General features: G+C 51.2%; 1 protein-coding gene and 1 long non-coding RNA gene across 3 annotated transcripts in view; one reads left to right on the top strand and one right to left on the bottom strand.

The window, feature by feature from the left end:
* Positions 1-8738: 8738 nt before the first annotated feature.
* LOC137750924 (uncharacterized) lies at positions 8739-14250 on the bottom strand. Of its 2 annotated transcripts, XR_011070642.1 has the most exons (4): positions 14007-14250; positions 13566-13682; positions 12193-12342; positions 8739-10129 (listed from the first exon to the last, which is right to left on the bottom strand). It is a non-coding gene; the product is annotated as an uncharacterized lncRNA (long non-coding RNA). The 2 variants fall into 2 exon arrangements; XR_011070641.1 differs by lacking the exon at positions 14007-14250 and having other exon boundaries at positions 13566-13750.
* Positions 14251-14489: 239 nt separating this feature from the next.
* NDRG1 (N-myc downstream regulated 1) overlaps positions 14490-18092 on the top strand; it is a 55243-nt gene continuing 51640 nt past the window's right edge. Inside the window, exon 1 of the mRNA XM_068525310.1 lies at positions 14490-14624. The gene's annotated coding sequence lies outside the window, so the exon portion shown is untranslated. The remainder of the gene's footprint in view (positions 14625-18092) is intronic.

The raw sequence follows: 18092 nt of genomic DNA, 5'->3' as shown, positions 1-18092 counted from the left end.
GCGACCTTCCGGATGGCATCCCGGAAGGTCTGAGAAGGAGGAACCCACAGATGTGTCGCAGAGAACAAAATGACCACAAATACCTTTGCAGGCCAGGTAGAGACTGTTTGTATGAACGCTTCCTCCTCGTAAATTTTAATTGTCCCCCATGCTTCTTCTAAGCCTCTTCTTCCATGTTGATAGTTGGAAATTATTAAAACTGTCCCTGAAAAGGGCGGAGGTCTTCACCTGCTGTCAGGCAGAGTAGAGAAAGTTGTTTCCCAGGGAAATGTCCAGATCAGCGGCGCCCAGTAGAACTTCCTGTTATGATGGAAATACTTGCTGTCTGGTGCAGCAGCCACTGGGTCACGTGGGGCTATCATAAGCCCTAGAAATGTAGCTAATCTTTCACTTCATTTCATTGCAATTAATTTTAAAATAGCCACACGTGGCTACTGGCTATTATATTAGAAAGCGCAGGGCTGGGCATCAAGGAAGCTGCCTCATCAGACCTGCATCCACCCTGTTTCCTAAGGCACACTCTCTCCAGGAGCGCTTCATGCCCTGGTGCTCTGTCTCCTGCGGGGATGCGGGCACCCAGCTGCAGGTGTGGTGTTGACATCTCTGGCCGCACACTCAGGCGCACAGGAAACGTCCATTTCCTTATTTTCTTTTTTTTTTTAATTTTATTTATATAAGCACATATATCTTTTTTTTTTTTTTTTAAAGGGACGTGGTCATTTTAATTTATTTATTTTTGGCTGTGTTGGGTCTTCGTTTCTGTGCGAGGGCTCTCTCTAGTTGCGGCAAGCGGGGGCCGCTCTTCATCGCGGTGCGCGGGCCTCTCACTGTCGCGGCCTCTCTTGTTGCGGAGGACACGCTCCAGACACGCAGGCTCAGCAGTTGTGGCTCACGGGCCCAGTTGCTCCGCGGCACGTGGGATCCTCCCAGACCAGGGCTCGAACCCGTGTCCCCTGCGTTAGCAGGCAGATTCTCAACCACTGCGCCACCAGGGAAGCCCTCCTTATTTTCTTTAAGTCAGATAAAACCTGACTGGCACTTCCCTTTTTGGCAGCTCCGGGGGAAGTTCGGTCTCAGCCCTGAGTGGCACCCAGCTCTCCCACACCTGTGCCACAGCGAGGTTCCAGGGCTGGGTTATGCAGCAGCCAGACACTGGGTAACCCAAGCTTCCTTCCGGCAGGGGATGCCTCCTGGGCACCAGGACCCCCTGGAGAGGGTGGGTTGAGGATATTGCCGCCCCTCCCCCTCCTTAAGACATGGGGTCAAAGGTCCCGGCTGCTAATAGAACGCTAGACTCTGCCTGCACCCCAGACAGAGAGATCTTCCCCCTCTACCTTCTAGCGTCTCTCCTTCCCTTCTGGTATTCTTGGCCAGAATCAAAATTTTACTCGCTTCAGCCTTTACCAAAACAAAAACCAGCAGGGGCTGTGTCTTGCTTTGAGCCCAGTAACCCCAACTCTGGGTCAAGAAGGCTCAAAATGGCCAGGTTTTTCTCCCTAGAACCCTACTGAAAAAACTTTAAAAGAACCCCACTGTTTAATATTGCAATTAATTACACTTCTTCATAAAACTGTGATGCCCCACAAGGAGAAGAAAGCGAGAGGCCAGGAAAAGACATTCACAGCACAGGGAACAGCACGTGCAAAGGGACAGAGGCCCTTAAGCTCCGCGGCAACCAGATTCCAGTGGGGCAGCCTCAGCGTAGTTCATCTGAATGGTGGCAGCTCACTGAGTGTCTGCTATGCGATTATTCCCGCCAATCCTCGCGACTTAGATGTCGTCGTGCCCATTTCAAAGATGAGGAAACTGAGGTTCCAAGAGGTCAGACGATTTGGCCAAGGTCTCCCAGGGTCTAAACCCAGGTCTCACGGACGAGAAGCTTCAGGTCCTGCAGCCAGCCTGGGAATGGATGAGGTAGGCGAGGAGCAAGGCGGAAGGTGAGACAGCAGTTTGCCTTGGGAACGGGGTGTCCCAGTGGGGAGAGGCCCAGCCCTCAGCCAGGGGGTGCGTCAAGGGAGACGGCCTAAAATCTGAATCACCCAGGTGATGCCAGAAACCGCTGGCCCGTCGGTGAGTGTGCCCACCTTCCCCAGCTTCTATTAATAATCAGCCACAGGAAGCCACCCACGGTTATGCACTTAATGATTAAACACATTGTCACCCCTTCCCAGAGTGCAGCCCTACTGCCCCGGAGCAGGCAGGAGTGACATCACCGGCAAAACCCTCCCTCCCCTTGAGAAGAGGTGGTGTTGGCTGGGATTGTGGGAAGACTGGATTCAGAGTCACAGGGCCTGGGGCCTGGGGCCCGATGTACTCTCTCTGATTGTCAGGTCCTCCACCTACAGAGAGAATGTGTCGGCTCCAAGCATCTCCCCACCAACATTACATACAAGAGTGTTTGTAGAGCCGCTTGCATTTAGAAGGCACTTGGTGGTTTAGGAGAAAGAATGTGGGTTAGGGGACCCTCCAGACACAGTGGTTAGGGACAAATTTGGGAGCCAGACCGCCTGGGTTTGAATCCAGCTCTACTATGTACTAGCTGGGCCGTCTTCGGCAAGTTACTTAATTTTTTCTGCCTTGGTGTTTCCATTTATGAAGTAGAGATGACAAAAATGGTACCCTGAGTCTTAGAGATGTGGTGAAGATTATGATTATCACATGCAATGATTTATAACAGTCCCCGGTACCTTGTGCTTAACAGGTATCAGCTATTCACCTTAGCCATGAATCCTTGGCCCAGGATTTTATCTGTTTGAGGCTCAGCTTCCCCATCTGCAAAATGGAGACAACCCCTACTTTGAGGTTAGACTGCTAATTGTAGGAGATGATGTATGTAAAGACCCTGGTGTAGAATTGACATTTAGTCACTGAAAGCCCCTTCCCCTCATTTTTTTCCTTCTAAGAATCATCAGGTTAGATATTCTGAGTTTCCATCAGGGAGAGCCTTCTGGACAGGTGTGAAGCAGTCTCTCCATCAGCCTGGATGTGGCACCAAGCAGCAATGGTACCACTGCAGGAGAAGAGTGACATTCTCCAAGAAAATTCCCAGATCGAGACATAATATTTCCCAGATGCCGCTCAAGAGTGATGGTCATTCCGTGTACTGGAAAGAGTTGCTGATGGTGCCAGGCCCTCCAGAGACAGCAGGTTCTTGGGAATCAGCCACACTGGTTAGCCTTCCTAGCTGTGTGTCCTTGGGCAAGTCACCTCCCCTCTCTGAGCCTCAGTTCCCTCGAGTGTAAAATGGGGATTATAATACTTGCTTTGCAGGTTGCTGTAAAAACTAGAAATAAAATGCGTAGTGTCTGATGCAGTACCTGGTGTATAATAGGTGTTCAATAAGTAGTCTCTAAAAAAAAAAATAGAGTTCAAATTCTTTTCCACTTTGATTGTTCTCTCACTTGCTGATTGATTTGGTTGTTCTCTCCTCTTGTCTGCCAAGAATCATGAGGCTCAGAGACGGGGGTGGCAGCCCGGCTCCCACAGCTTTTTTTTTTGTTAGAGCCAAGGACTTTGTCTAAAGTTATCATACAGTGTTTGGCTTCAAGCCTGGGAGCTGAAAAATGGCTCCAGACATGGGGTAAGAGAGAGGAGGGGTGAGATGGGATTTTTATTTCTTAGGGATGAACACAGAGATGGGACAAACTCTTGAGATGACATGTCTTAATAATAGGACCTCTCACTTCTAATCCTGGGAGGCCAAGTATAAATACATAAAATAAATGACATCATCATTCGGCCTCATCAGCAAACAAAGATGTGCAAATGCGTTGAGACAATGAGGTGCCAGCTTTCACCTATCAGATGGGCAAACAGTCCCAGGGGCGGGGATGTGCCCACGCACAACTGCTGGGACCCCACCTCACACTGCCTATTGGAAGGTGGTTTGCAACACTGTATCAAAAGCCTTGAAAAAATATATATAAAATAAATATTTTATATATATTATAATTATTTATATAATATATAAAATATATATTATTATAATTATATACATACACACACACACACACACACACACACACACATATATGTATATATGTATATATGTATATATATACCCGTTGGCGCAGAGATTTTGCTCTATAGCTTTATACAGTGATGGGTTTGGGGAAGCACATACAGGGATAGTCATCCCAGCAGAAAACTGGAAACACCCAAAATGTCCATCAATCTGGGACATGTTTAATGAAGTGTGGTCCATCCATGTAATGGAATAAATACTATGTGTCACTAGGGAGGATCTTATAGCCTCGTGGATGGCGGTGGTGGTAGTGGGGAAACCATCCAAGGGGTGGCCATGGTCCCTGTCTTACGCCAGGCGGCTGTCATATTCATGGGTGTTCACTTTATAATTATTCTAGTCTACTGTACACTTACATTTGACGCATTTTCTGTTTTATGATGTTGCATTTTATAAGAAGAAAGTAAAAAAATGTATGGACCTATTTTTTTTTTTAATTAATTAATTTATTTTTGGCTGTGTTGGGTCTTCGTTTCTGTGCGAGGGCTTTCTCTAGTTGCGGCAAGCGGGGGCCACTCTTCATCGCGGTGCGCGGGCCTCTCACTATCGTGGCCCCTCTTGTTGGGAGCACAGGCTCCAGACGCGCAGGCTCAGTAGTTGTGGCTCACGGGCCTAGTTGCTCCGCGGCATGTGGGGATCTTCCCAGACCAGGGCTCGAACCCGTGTCCCCTGCACTGGCAGGCAGATTCTCAACCACTGCACCACCAGGGAAGCCCTGGCCCGATTTTTTTAAAATGCAAAGGTGTCTATCATGTATGGCTTTGTAAAAAAAAAAAAAGCAGATTATAAACATATATTTATCTTTGTATATAAAACATATAAAAATATAGTATGATAGCATTTTTAAATGCTGTCATCAAAATATCTATTTGCAATTAAATGTTATCCTACGATTGTAAATATACATTTACCCACACATACCCATAGGAAAATGTCTGGAAGGACAAGCACTAAAATATTAATAGAGATTATTTCTGGGGGGTGGTTTGTTTACTGAATTTTCTATACTTTTTTTTTGGTTGTGTGTATATATGTATTTAGCGCTCCTCTGAATTTTCTAATACTTCTACAGGGGGCGTTAGTTTCTGAAACGTTTTTTTGTTTCTTGTTATGGAGTAACACCCATTCTATAGCACTCCCTGGTTCATAACAGGCTCAGGATTAAGCCACGGTCCACTGCCACTGGTGCTCACATGCCGAAGGTTAAGTCAGCATCTGCCTGGACAAACATGCATTTGGACTTGATATAAACAAGGGCTTGTTTGTCTGTTGTGGGTAGACTGACTGAGCCACTCAGGCTCCATCCCCCACCCCCGCCCCGACATGGCTCTGGGGGCTCTGTCCCCTGCTTCCCTGGAAGGCTGGGGAACTGTGGCAGCCACTTTTTCTCTTCTCCGGACACTCCCCGGCTGTCTTCCTCCTCGGAGACAATCTGCTCAGGTCACCGGCTCCCTGTCCAGCAACCATGCAGCCTGCGGGTCACCAGGGCCACCTTCTCAGGCCTAGGCCAAGAGTTGGATTGCTTTGTGCTATCAGCCCAGTCTGGGACTCAGCCGCCTCATCTGTGAAATGGGGCTAAAAGCACCCACACTGCCCACAGAACAAGTGGCACTTCCCTCTGATAAGTCTGTGCTCTGCACTTGTAGAAAGAATACTAGGTACAAACCTGTCCACCTGCTCAGGTGAACCTGGTTGGGTTTTTTTTATTAATTAATTAATTTATTTATTTATTTTTGGCTGTGTTGGGTCTTTGTTGCTGTGTGTGGGCTTCCTCTAGCTGTGGCGAGCGGGGGCTACTCTTTGTTGAGGTGCGCGGGCTTCTCATTGCGGTGGCTTCTCTTGCTGTGGAGCACGGGCTCTGGGCGCGCGGGCTTCAGTAGTTGTGGTCCACAGGCTCAGTAGTTGTGGTGCACGGGCTCAGTAGTTGTGGTGCACGGGCTTAGTTGCTCCGCAGCATGTGGGATCTTCCCGGACCAGGGCTCAAACCCGTGTCCCCTGCATTGGCAGGCGGATTCTTAACCACTGCACCACCAGGGAAGCCCCGAACCTGGTTGGGTTTTAAGTAAAGACTTGTTTGTTTTCCCGCCACATCCCTCTGTCCTTTGCTTAGGAACAGGGCAGCTATGCCTTGTCTGCCTTGTACCTTGAAAATGACCTAACTTCTCCTGCTCCAGCCCGCTCTGCCCTGTACATGCTCACGTCTGTCGTCTGGTTCCTTGTAGCTTGCAGGGGGAATGTCTGCACCTTGTTCCTCCAGGTGCATTGCAGAGCCCCCTCCTCTTGCACGTGATCCTGATGGTGGTCAAGGGCACACGTTGCTTGAATGCGTGGGTGGGGTGAAAATTTCAGTCTCTGTGCAGAAAGAGGGAGCCACAGGCCCCTGCAGAATCAGGGCTGCACTGAGCTGTGCTTTTGGACGCTCCCAGCAAGAGGTGAAGCTAAGAATCATTCAGGTTTAGCTTCAGAAAGCATTGTGAGGGGGGAAGAAGGCAGTAAACTCCCTTTCCTAATTGTAATAACACTGGGCCTGGCAGGATAATTTATTGACCAAGATGGAATTTGCCGCTAGGTCCAGGAAAGGGGGGTGGTGGTGGCTGAGATTTAATTTAACACAAGGAATGCAAAGTCATGTGATACTCCTTCTCTAATCCGGCTGGGAAGTAAAATGCATGGTTGCTACCCAAAAAATCCTTTTGCATTTCTTGACCTGGTCCCAGGAGATGGTAGGTGGGGAGCTGTCAGCCAGGAGCCCCCAGGGACACCTATCAGACTCTGGTCTAACTTCCTACCAACTAAGACAATCTAAAGTTTTGCCCAGAACATCAGCGAGCACCTGCAGAGATAAGGTAAATGCAGACTCGGAGGCAAAAAGAGCAGATTAAAGTTTAGGAAATGCCAAAGAATCATCCTGCCTCCTAAAGCTGGTTGATTAGTGGTTGTGTTACTGTACTCAGGTTCAGCTGCTCGTGGCTCAAGAATCCAAAACTGAGAGAGAAGTGTTGAGTCAAAGAAAAGATTGCTTTATTGAGGAAGCCTGCAATTCTGGGGAGAAGGACTCATGTCCCCCTAAAACCAACTCCCCGCTTCCCAGGTTTTGCTCAGAGATTACACAGGGAAAAGAGTAAAAGGGCTACATGCTAAGGAGAGGTTGTAGGGTATGTGATCAGCTCGGGGACAGTCTTCTGATGGGTTGGTGGGGAGGTAATCGGGAGTCGGCATCATCAACCTTCCGGTTCCGACCTGTGTGGGTCTACGTGCTTGCGGGCAGCATATGGTTAACTTCTTCCACCTGGCGGGGGTTTCAGTATCTGCAAAACAGCTCAAAGGATATGGCTCAGAATATTATCTATAGCCCTTGAGGAGGAACTAAAAGTCCTTGACTTTGTTTAATGGGTAAACTATTACTATTGGGTCTTGTTTGATTGCTTTCCTTTGCTTTTTCTTGTTTCTCTGATTAAATTTATTCTTTGGCTAAAGTTTTCCTACAGACAAGAGGCAGGTGGAGGACAAGGGTGGCGGGTGACTGTCCTGGGAAGGCCCCATAGTGTCCTGCTTGGTTACAGTAGTTTTAAGTCGGCTGTCTGTACATAAGTTCAAATCTTCTTCCTCCTTTCCTCCTCCCTTCTGTTCAATCAGCAAATATTACTTAAGTTTTGCCTGCCCTGTGCAAAGTAGTGTGGTCCCAAGACAGAGAATCTGCTGCTCCTTTTTGCAGGGAGCTCTGCCTACAGAGGTACAAGCAAAGCACAGAGGATGAAGGAGCCAGAACGGCTGGGCGGGGCAGGCAGGCAGGTTAAGCTGGAAAGTGCAGTTGGAGGTGGTGGTGGAGACAGACGGTCAAGCCAGGAAGGTGGGTGGAGAGTGAAGGGTCAGCAACTTCAGGATGAGTGGCTGCCAAACATACACGCAGGCTCTTCAAAGCTCCCATGATCTCTCAGAGAAAATAGGGGAAGTTTCCCAGGGTTCTGTCCTCCTCAGAGTTTAGGAGTTCCCTAACGAACTGACCTAAAATTAACTGACAGCCTTCTGATTTACTCTAGGAAGGACCCATCTGAGAACAAAGCCAACTGGAGTAAAACTGATCTGGGAGATACTGAGAGCTAGAGAGACAGAGATCTGGTGACACCAGGCCCTGGATCCAGCCATGCCTGAAGCTAACACTCCTCTGGCTATTACTGCTACATGAGCCCATAAGTATCCCCCCCCCTTTTATTGCTTAAGCCATTTGAAATTATGTTTATGCCACCAATACACCAATGAGTTCTAACTAATGACAAGAAAGGAAAGCGCACAATGCTCTGGGGGCAGAAGGTGGTAAGAGCATGCTTATCCGTGGCTAGTCTAATGGCTGCCTGCTTCAAATACCCCTTTTTCAGGAGGGTTTTTCCAAAACCTTGAGAGTAGGTGAGATCTTGGGTCATATAGTCTTCTAAGACTCTGTGTTCTTAACAACATTTGTAACAATTCCAGTTATAGAGTCATGCCGTTTTCATCTCTTTATTGTTAGCACTTCACATAGTGCCTGATGGATTTTAAATGCTAGACCAACTACGTATTGAATTTTTTTTTAACATTTTTATTGGAGCATAATTGCTTTACAATGGTGTGTTAGTTTCTGCTTTATAACAAAGTGAATCAGTTATACATATACATATGTCCCTATATCTCTTCCCTCTTGTGTCTCCCTCCCTCCCACCCTCCCTCTCCCACCCCTCTAGGTGGTCACAAAGCACCGAGCTGATCTCCCTGTGCTATGTGGCTGCTTCCCACTAGCTATCTATTTTACGTTTGGTAGTATATATATGTCCATACCACTCTCTCACCCTGTCACATCTTACCCCTCCCCCTCCCCATATCCTCAAGTCCATTCTCTAGTAGGTCTGTGTCTTTATTCCCGTCTTACCCCTAGGTTCTTCATGACCTTTTTTTTTTTTTCCTTAGATTCCGTATATATGTGTTAGCATACGGTATTTGTTTTTCTCTTTCTGACTTACTTCACTCTGTATGACAGACTCTAGGTCCATCCACCCCACTACAAATAACTCAACTTCGTTTCTTTTTATGGCTGAGTAATATTCCATTGTACATTTGTGCCACATCTTCTTTATCCATTCATCCGATGATGGACACTTAGGTTGCTTCCATGTCCTGAATTTTTAAAAAAAGTGAATCTAGTTGGAGAAGAACAAGAGAGGCTTACTGGAGGAGCTGACATTTGCCATAGCCTTGGAGGATGGTGACCCAGTCAGGATGGGCTGTGTTGGGCTGCAGTGACAAACACCCTCAGAATGCTAGTGGCACGTGGCAACAGGGTTTATTTCTTCTCCTTGTCACACGTCCACTTTGGTCAGCTGGGGACTCTGCTCTGAGTCTCCTCCTTCCAGGGCCCAGGGGATGGAGCTTCTACCATCTGGAGTAGTCAGTGTGGCTGGGCGAAGAATGACCAGGACAGGAGGTGAATTACAGGCTGGCTGTTAAAGTCCCCATCCGGAAGGGACACGAATCACTTCCACTCCCCGTTCACTGACAGTGAAAACCATACCCATGTGCCTAATTTCAGGGACGGTGGAAGAGCTGAAATGGGGGTGACCAATCTGGTGGCATCTCGGCTCTCAGCATCTCCCAGATCAGTCTGCTCCACACTAGCTTTGTTCTCAGGCAGGTCCTTTCTAGATTAAATCAGTGTTTTCCCCAGATGAGTGACAACGCCAGAGAAGGGGGTGTAGGAGGGCTTTCTAGAAGGAGAAAAGAGCTTGGCCAAAGGTTCAGAGGTGAAGGCGTGACGGTCTACTCAAGGGAAAGCGGTGAGTAGCCCAGTGACCGAAGGACGGAGAGAAAAATATGGACATGTCGGGGGACATCTCTGTTGACACACGGGGGGAGGGGTGGTGAACGTGGCAGGCAGCGAGAGCAATAGAAGGTTTAATTAGGCAGGACCTATGATTTAGATTATTCAAGATGCCAGCCAAGCATGGGATGAAGGGAACGGAGAGGGTAGATGACAGAAGTGGGGCGGCTGGTGGGAAGCCGGGCAAGAACCACCGTGGGATCATCCCAGAGTAGTTTCATCAGGGCTGCCCCGAGCCGGCAGGTAAGTAGGTCTCTCTGTAAATACATGAAAAATATTTGTTAAATACATATTAACTGTGTACTAGGTTGAATCCTGGCACCGCTGCCCCACCCCACCCACCAAATTCATTTCCACCCCTCAGAATGTGACCTCATTTGGAAATACGGTTCTTTGCAGAGGTAATCAGTTAGGTTCAGATGAGGTCATGTTGCATTAGGGTGGGCCCTTCAGCCAATATGACTGGTGTCCTCATAAGAAGAGGAGAGATACAGAGACAGAGACACAAGGGAAGAAGGCCATGTGATGACAGAGGCAGAGATCAGAGTGATGCAGCTATGGGCCAAGGAACACCAAAGATTGCCTGCAAGCACCGGGAGCTGGAAGAGGCAGGGAAGTATTCTACCCTGGAGGCTTCAGAGGGAGCAAGGCCCTGCTGACACCGTGATTTTGGACTTCTGGCCTCCAAAACTGTGAAACAATACATTTCTCTTATTTTAAGCCGCCCTGTTTGTGGTAGTTTGTTACAGCATCCCCGACAAACTATTACAAACCAGGAGCAAAGAGACCCTGATTTTTATGGGCCAAAAGTTGTATACCTCTTCATTTCTGTTCAAAGTAAAAGATTCATTACATACCCTGAACATAGGCTAACACCTACCCTCCTTTGGAATTGTTTTCCTTTTGCAGATTTTCCCCATTGCTCACAACCGGACATTATATGTCAAGGATGCTCTCAGAGGACTGGGAGAATGTACATAGGTCCACAGATAGAGATCCTTCCACTTGGGCTCCTGAAGCAAGTAGAGAGATCCCTTCCCCTCCCAGCAAAGTTTCCAAGCAAGGCTGCATGAAGTAAGGAGAGTTCAGGAATAAACGTTTGCATTCACTCACTTATTCGACCAATATTTACTGGATTTCTGTATGAATCAGGTACTTTGCAAGATGTCAGGAGAGGTGGGATGAGATGATGATGGTGATGATGATGATGATGATGGTGGTGACTAACATTCTCTCAAGGGCTGTCTATGTGCCAGGCACTGTTCTAGGACTTTTCACAGGTCCTTTACATGTAGTAACTCATATTTCTTATGACAACCCTAGAATTTAACTCTGTCATTATGAGTACATCTTCTCGATGAGGAGGCTGAGGCAGGAAATTATAGAACTTGCCCAGGGGTAGAAAGCTGGTGAGTGGCAGAGATGAGATACAAATGATCTGCAAAGAGATGAAAGTACTGGCTTCCGAGGAGGAGGGGGAAGTAAGAAAGTTGGGGGGGTGGGGTGTGGAGGCGGAGAAGGCTACTGTTTTTCCTAACAAGCTTTGTAGAATTGTTAAGCCAGGACTGACCCGTGAGCAACTTGATAAATTAAACACTAAAAAGTTAAAGGAAGGGGAGATGAGGAAGTGGAGACTATGTCGATGGGCATCTATTTACAGAAGTTTGGGGAGGAAGAGGGAGAGGTTAAGGCTACGGCAACGGTAACCTGGGGTAAGAGAGGATTGTTAGGATGTGTCAGTGACTGCCGTGAATGTGTACTTGTTGATTAGAACGACCCACAAGAGAGGGAGATATGGATTCTGGAGAAGCTTGAAGATGGGGGGTGGAGCCCAATACTAGAGCTGGGGGATGCTGGGTTTTCAGGGACACTTTCTCATCTTAACGGGAGGGAAAAATATGGAACTGCAGCAGTGGGCTCATAAAACGTGGTCAGAAGGTCTGACGGCCCCTCTTACCCAGAGGAGACGCAGAGAGAGGCAGGGTAACTGCCCAAGGTACCACAGCTCCTGGGTGTTGAAATCAGGCATTCTTCCCCTGAACTCCAGCTTTCTCTTGGGTCTCTCTCAACCCTGAGTACCCATGGACTCCAAGAAAGAAGGCCGGGAATGAATGATGCCTATGGTCCTTTTAGTTAGAATAGTCTATGCAAAAAATTTTGGTTTTGCTAACTAGAAATTTCCAGGGACATTAGTCCAGAAAATCCAGTCTCATTCTGTGATGGCTTTGCAGCACACGTGCATTTACTAAGCAAACCTAATTCTACTGCTGACCAGTGAGAAAGAGAAATAATTTAAACAGTTCAATACAATTGCACCCACATTTGGCTCCGAGAGCTTCTGCTGTCTCAGCTGGCCTGGGCTGGGGGATGCGGAGGTGCAGGAAGCTCTCAGTTCCCTGGGGCTGCTTCACAGGATGAGCATCTTCTACCCGTGTGTGTGCAGCCAGGGTTGCCCCCAAGTCAGTCCTTCCTACAGCGAAACGCAAGAAAACTGCTTCATCTGGTAGTCAGCGCATCACAGAAACAACAATGCATTGCAGCACTGAAGGAAAAAGTGGCTGTGTTGGACCCAGGAGAGGGAGTCTGGGACCCAAACGACACCTACATCAGAACTTTTCCAAGCTGATTTGGACTCTGCAACGATCTCCTTTCACCCTGGTCGAAGAACGCCACCCCTCTCAGAAAATTCTACTCCCCTGTAGAATTCTTCTTTTCTCCTCTCTTTGCCTCTGGTACCTTGTCTCCTCTGTCCTCTCACTTGTTCTCTGCTCATTGTCTTCCAGAAGGCTGGGGCTCCTAAGCACAAGCTTAGCCTCCCATTGGGCAAACCTGGCTGCAGGTCTGGGCTGCTCTGTATGCCCCACCTCCAAGTCTTCCTCAGAGCTTCCACTTGTTAATGAAGGAGTAGGCAGCCTATTCCACTTTTGAACTTGACCTTCTATATTTTTGCCAGGTAGTAAACCATAGGGGCTCAATAAATGTGTGTTCAAAGTCAAAACGGGGGAGGTAAGGGAAAATGGATGTATGTGAGTGGGGTAAAAGAAAGCTGGCCTGCAGACTGCTAGACCAGGGAGGGTGTTCCTACAGCAGGGCGGATCTGGAAGAGGCAAACTTTTTGTTCATTACCAGGTCCCCAGAACCTAGAACAGAGCCTGGACAGAGCAGGTGCTCAATCCGGTTACCCAGTGAATGAGCTCAGCTTAACCTTCTCCTTGTGCAGATGGAGAAACTGAGCCTTGGGGCTCCTGTGCTATGAACCCCAGGGAAAGGACCTTGCCTTTGCACTCCTTTTCCCAGCAGCTGAGCACAGGACCTGGCTCACAGCAGTGGCTCAATAAATATTTGTGGAATGACAGAATAGGTAAATATCAGGGCCCATGCAGGCAAATGGGACGCACAGAAGAGAGGCAGGCCCCTGCCTTGAGCAAAGCCTGGGCTGGTGGAGGGAAGAGGTTTACCACCGGCAGGCAGACGGAGGGGGAGGGGCGCAGGTCCCTGCAAACACAAGTCTGGGCAAGGGGCCTGGGGACAACGACAGGGTCTTTTCTTCACCCATAAAATGATGCTCTCTCAGTGCAGTGATTCTCACCGGGGCTGCACATTAGAACCATCTGGGAAGCTCTTAAAAGACGTCCGGTCTGCCATCCTTGAGATTCTAATCGAACTGTCCTGGGGTGGAGCCCTGGCACGTACCTGATAAAAAAGAGTTCCGCCGGGCATTCTGACCTGCAGAGCGGCTTGAGAACACGGAGGCAAAAACCAGATAGCAGACAAGGCAGCTAAGCGTGGAAAGGGTGCTCAGTACAAGTTCTGGGATCCAGGAGAGGAAAGAGTGAGAATCCTCCCTTCCAGCCAGGGTCCTGGGGGCGGGGAGAAGGACGCCGGGGCGGGAAAGGGCGGGTGGGCTCAGAACTCGGGAGGCGGATAGGAAGCGGTACGGGGGGCGGGGGCGGGGGCGGGGGCGGGGCGGTGTCCAGGCTGTAGGATGGGCTGAGCAAGACGGACGTGATTAAACGCGAGCGTGCATTTCAGCGGAGAGCTGATGCAACAAGGCAGGGGCATGGGGTGAGAGTCGCAGGGAGCGGGTCTCCGGGAAGCAAAGGAGGCAGCTAAATGGGGTTCGGGAGCTAAGACCTGGAGGAAGTGGGGAGTCGCCCGTAAGGGATGTCAGGGCGTGGCGCGACGGGACTCGGAAGAAGAAACTCTGAGATGGAGCTGGTCACACAGAGACACACGGAAGTCCGCATGCACACGCACGAGCGCGCACAGGCACACGCACCCGCGCACAAACGCATCCCCGGTGCACACACGCCCGCTGCACACGCCGAGGCCCCGGCCTTCCGGACGAAGGAAGGGACAGCAGAGCCTAACGGCCGCCGGGACCGGAGGCCCCTCCCCGCCGCGCCCCTGCTCGGGCTTGCGCAACAGGCGGCGGCTCCGGCGGGCGCCCGCCGCGCGCTGCCCCAGCACGGCCAGGGGCGCCCAAGGGAGCGGGAGGAGCGCCCGCTAGGAGGGAGCGGCGAGGGGTGTGTCCCCGCTGCGAGCTGGGCCCGGGAGGGCGGGGGCGGGGCGAGGCGCGGGGGGGCGGGGCCGCAGCGCCTATAAAATCGCCCTCCTCCGGGGCATAAACAAACCTCCCCTGGCTCCAGGCTCCGGCTCGGGAGCGCAAGCCTCTCTTCGCCGCTCTCCTCGCTCCCTCTGGGCGCCGCCAGCCTAGCTTCGGCTCTTTTTGCTTTTCTCTCTCAACCTCAGGTAAGCCTGACGCCCTCTTCCCGCCGGGCGGGGAGGGATCGGTCGCCCGTGGGTGCTGCTGCAGCTCCTGGACCGCCCTTTGTGGCCCCGCGGAGCTGCAAGTGCTCGGCTTCCCCGTGGCGCGAGGGCGAGAGCGAGCAGGGGCTTTGGGGGCGCGGGCACTGCCGGAGTGAGGGGTTTCGATTCGGCTACAAGAGGAAAAAAAGGTCCCCGTTCACCTTTCCCCTAGCTGAGGAAGTGGGATCCTGGGGGTCGGGGTCGGGGGTGGAGAGGCTCGGGGCACACCTTGACCGCGCTCCCGGGGCCCTCCCAGATCACAGCTGGCGCCGCGGGCCGGGGGGCGAGCTCGAGCTGGGAGCAGGAGGAGGGACCAAGAGTGCGTGTGTCGGCGGCGGGGTAGCGTTTGTCCCTGCAGTGGGGTGTCTGAGGAAGGAGGGGTTGAGTGCGCGTGTGTAGAAAGGCGGTGGGCAGGGGTGAGCGGCGATGGGTTTGAGGCGGGAGAAGGGGGCGTGGGTGTGCCCAGAGTCAGGGTGCGTCCGAGGGGCGGGGGCCCATGCAGCCTGGAAGCCGGGGTGGGGCGCGCTTGTGTGTGTGTGTGTGTGTGTGTGCGTGCGTGGTGGGGTGGGTCCGAGGTGTGTCACAGCGCGTGTGACACGCGCGGGAGCGAGGGTGGCAGGGTGCGCCCCCCGAGGTGGCCCGGGGTGGGCGCTGTGGCGTCGCGGAAGAGGTGGCCTGGGCCGGAGGGGTCGCGTGGGCATCTGGCGGCCCTGCGCCGGCCGGGGCTTCGAGTGGCGTCATTTTCGCCTCCGCCCACCCTCCCCCGCTTCGCCTCTCTCCCCTGCCTCCCGGGCCCGCCTCTCCTGCCCCCCAGGAGAAGAGCAGCTGGACTCGCTCGGACGTTCCTCGGCCATCCGCCGCCGTCTCTGGTTCAGCCGCGGGCAGGGCGTGTGCAAAGCGGTGGGCTCCGGGGCAAACGCGCGGTCACCGCTTGGGCCACGTTAGTGCCTCTTTTCCTTACCCCTCCCCCCCACCCCAACCCACCAGTCTCACTCGCCCGTCTGTCGCCTCTGCTGTCAGACGTCCCTGTGGGTCCGGGGCAGCACCGATTTGTGGCTTGGAAGGGGGAGGTGCCTGGCAGCTGGTGGGGGAGGGAAATCTGGTGGCGGAGGGCCCGGTTGTCTTGTGCCCGAGACCAACTCTTCTTCGCAGATGTCCTGGGCGCTTCAGTTTGAAGTTTGTTTGGTTCCTTTGAGTTACTGGGAGAGATTAAAGATTCAAAGAGAGTTCAGCCAGTGGCCACGCAGGAGGGCTGTAGCCTCCTCCTAATGGCCATTAGCCATACTTCACCTTCTCCTAAAGAGCAAAATATCTAAACACAAACCGAGTTCTTGCTATGAAAAGTGCAGTTTCAAGGCACACCTTCCAGCACAGCCTCCTCCTGTATAGAAATTCTGGAATCGTTACTGAGTTTCACAAACGTGGACTGAAATAAGCAAGGTACAGAGAGTGTCAGCCCCGGCACCTGCCTTCAAGGGGCTCACCAAGTAGAGCAGAAATGCAGGTGCGGGTGCAGCCCCCAGCCCTCTGTGGCGGTAACTGCTGGAGCGGAGTGGCACAGGGTGGGAGTCAGGGGAGGAGGGGAGGTAGAGGTGGTCCGGAAGTGCTGGGAAACCTCCAAAGGGACAGTGCTCTGGTGTAAGGATCCAAGCCTGGGATGTCCCTTCTTAGCTTTTAGGGACCTTGTCTCTCATTAGAGAGTGAGAAGGAAGGCGTTGCCTGCCTCGCCCCATCACTTGGCACCTGGCCCAGGGCCAGGCCCTTGGGCGGGGATCAAATACAGACGCTGAATGAATTGAATGGCTCCTTCCCTTCTGCCCCACTCCCCGATGATCCCACCGGCAGCCAGCATCCCAAGGAGGCAGTAGACCTTTTGGTGGTAGCATGTGCCTGGGCTTTCCAAGGAGACCTTGGAGCACCTCTTGGGGTCTCCTCTGCTGAGAAGCAAATCCAGGATTACTATCCATTGGTTTGATAATTTGGACTGGAATTAAAAACTCACACAAGTTACTGGTCCAACTTCTACCCATTTTACAGATGGAAACTGAGACAGGGAACGACTTACCAAGGATGAGCCGAAACTGGGAATCGGCTCTCCAAGACCCTTTCCAGGGGTCTCCTGGCTGGGACTGAAGGTGGTGAAAGGGGGTCTCAGTCTTGAGAGATTTATTTTCTGCTGTCAGAGGGGCAAAAATAAATTGGATCTTCACTGAGTTTCTGGTGAGGAAGCTTTCCAGACAGAATGTGGGTGATTGATTGATTGATTTTCAGTGTGAATTGTGTGTTCTTGAGAGATTAGCAGACTCAGTCTAGTGAGAAAGGGCTGCAGCCCCGCTAAGCGGTGGTTGATGGGTTTTGGGCTGCCTCCTCCAGCTTGGACCCCAGATCTAAACAGAGCTGGACCCCCCTTTCCCTCCCGTCAGTGCATTGAAATCTGGCTTGAGCTGCCTCAGCAAGGATGGGGAAGAAAGATCGCATTGTGTTTTTCTGATGGCCTGAAGCTGCAGTTCTTCCTTGGGACCCAACTCCAGAGAATCCCATCCAAGGCGTGACTCAGAAGGCCCTGTGCTTCAAAAAGGAAGCCAAGATGATGACTCAGCATCTGAGATTCTAGCAAGGAGGGGGCCTGACTCAGGCGGAGGGGGCCGGGGAGGGACAAGACCTCTCTCTCTTCAGATCAGTGGCTGTATCCTCGCATCCCCTCTCGTCCTTGCAAGAGCTCTGCTTGGGCTGTCTTGGCTCCATTGAATGGATGAGAAAACCAAGGCCAAGAATGTTTAAGGGACTTGCTTGTGGGCCACATGACTGAAAGTGGGAGAGCCAGACTTAGAACCCAGAGAGTCAGACTTGAAAGCCTTTGTTCTTTTTCATGATAGCATGTTGGGGTGATTGCATAAGGGCTTGAATGAAAAGTACAGAGAGGCAATCAGGAGCTCTGGGCCTCAGTTTCTTCCCCTGAAAAATGAGAATAACAGACACTGTCTCACTAGGATGTGTAAATATTAATTGAGTTAATCCATGGAAGGAACTGAGAACAGTACTCGCCTGTGAGGACACCATGAGGGACTTTGCTGTCAATCAGTTCCACAAATGACAAGGCATTTCCTTGGCAATCAGTGGCAGGAACCTTTGTTCTAAACTTACCCAGACCAGTGGGAGCGCCTGCAAATGCTGGACTCATGTTTTGCTTCTTGAGGTTTTTCCAAAAAGCTAGGCTTGGGCTTCCCTGGTAGTGCAGTGGTTAAGAATCCGCCTGCCAATGCAGGCGACACGGGTTCAAGCCCTGGTCCGGGAAGATCCCACATTGCCGCAGAGCAGCTAAGCCCGTGTGCCACAACTACTGAGCCTGTGAGCCACAACTACTGAAGCCTGCACGCCTAGAGCCCATGCTCCGCAACAAGAGAAGCTGCC

Source organism: Eschrichtius robustus, chromosome 17, assembly GCF_028021215.1.
Source record: "Eschrichtius robustus isolate mEscRob2 chromosome 17, mEscRob2.pri, whole genome shotgun sequence".
Taxonomy (NCBI): Eukaryota; Metazoa; Chordata; class Mammalia; order Artiodactyla; family Eschrichtiidae; genus Eschrichtius; species Eschrichtius robustus.
This window is presented reverse-complemented; position numbering and strand designations above follow the sequence as displayed.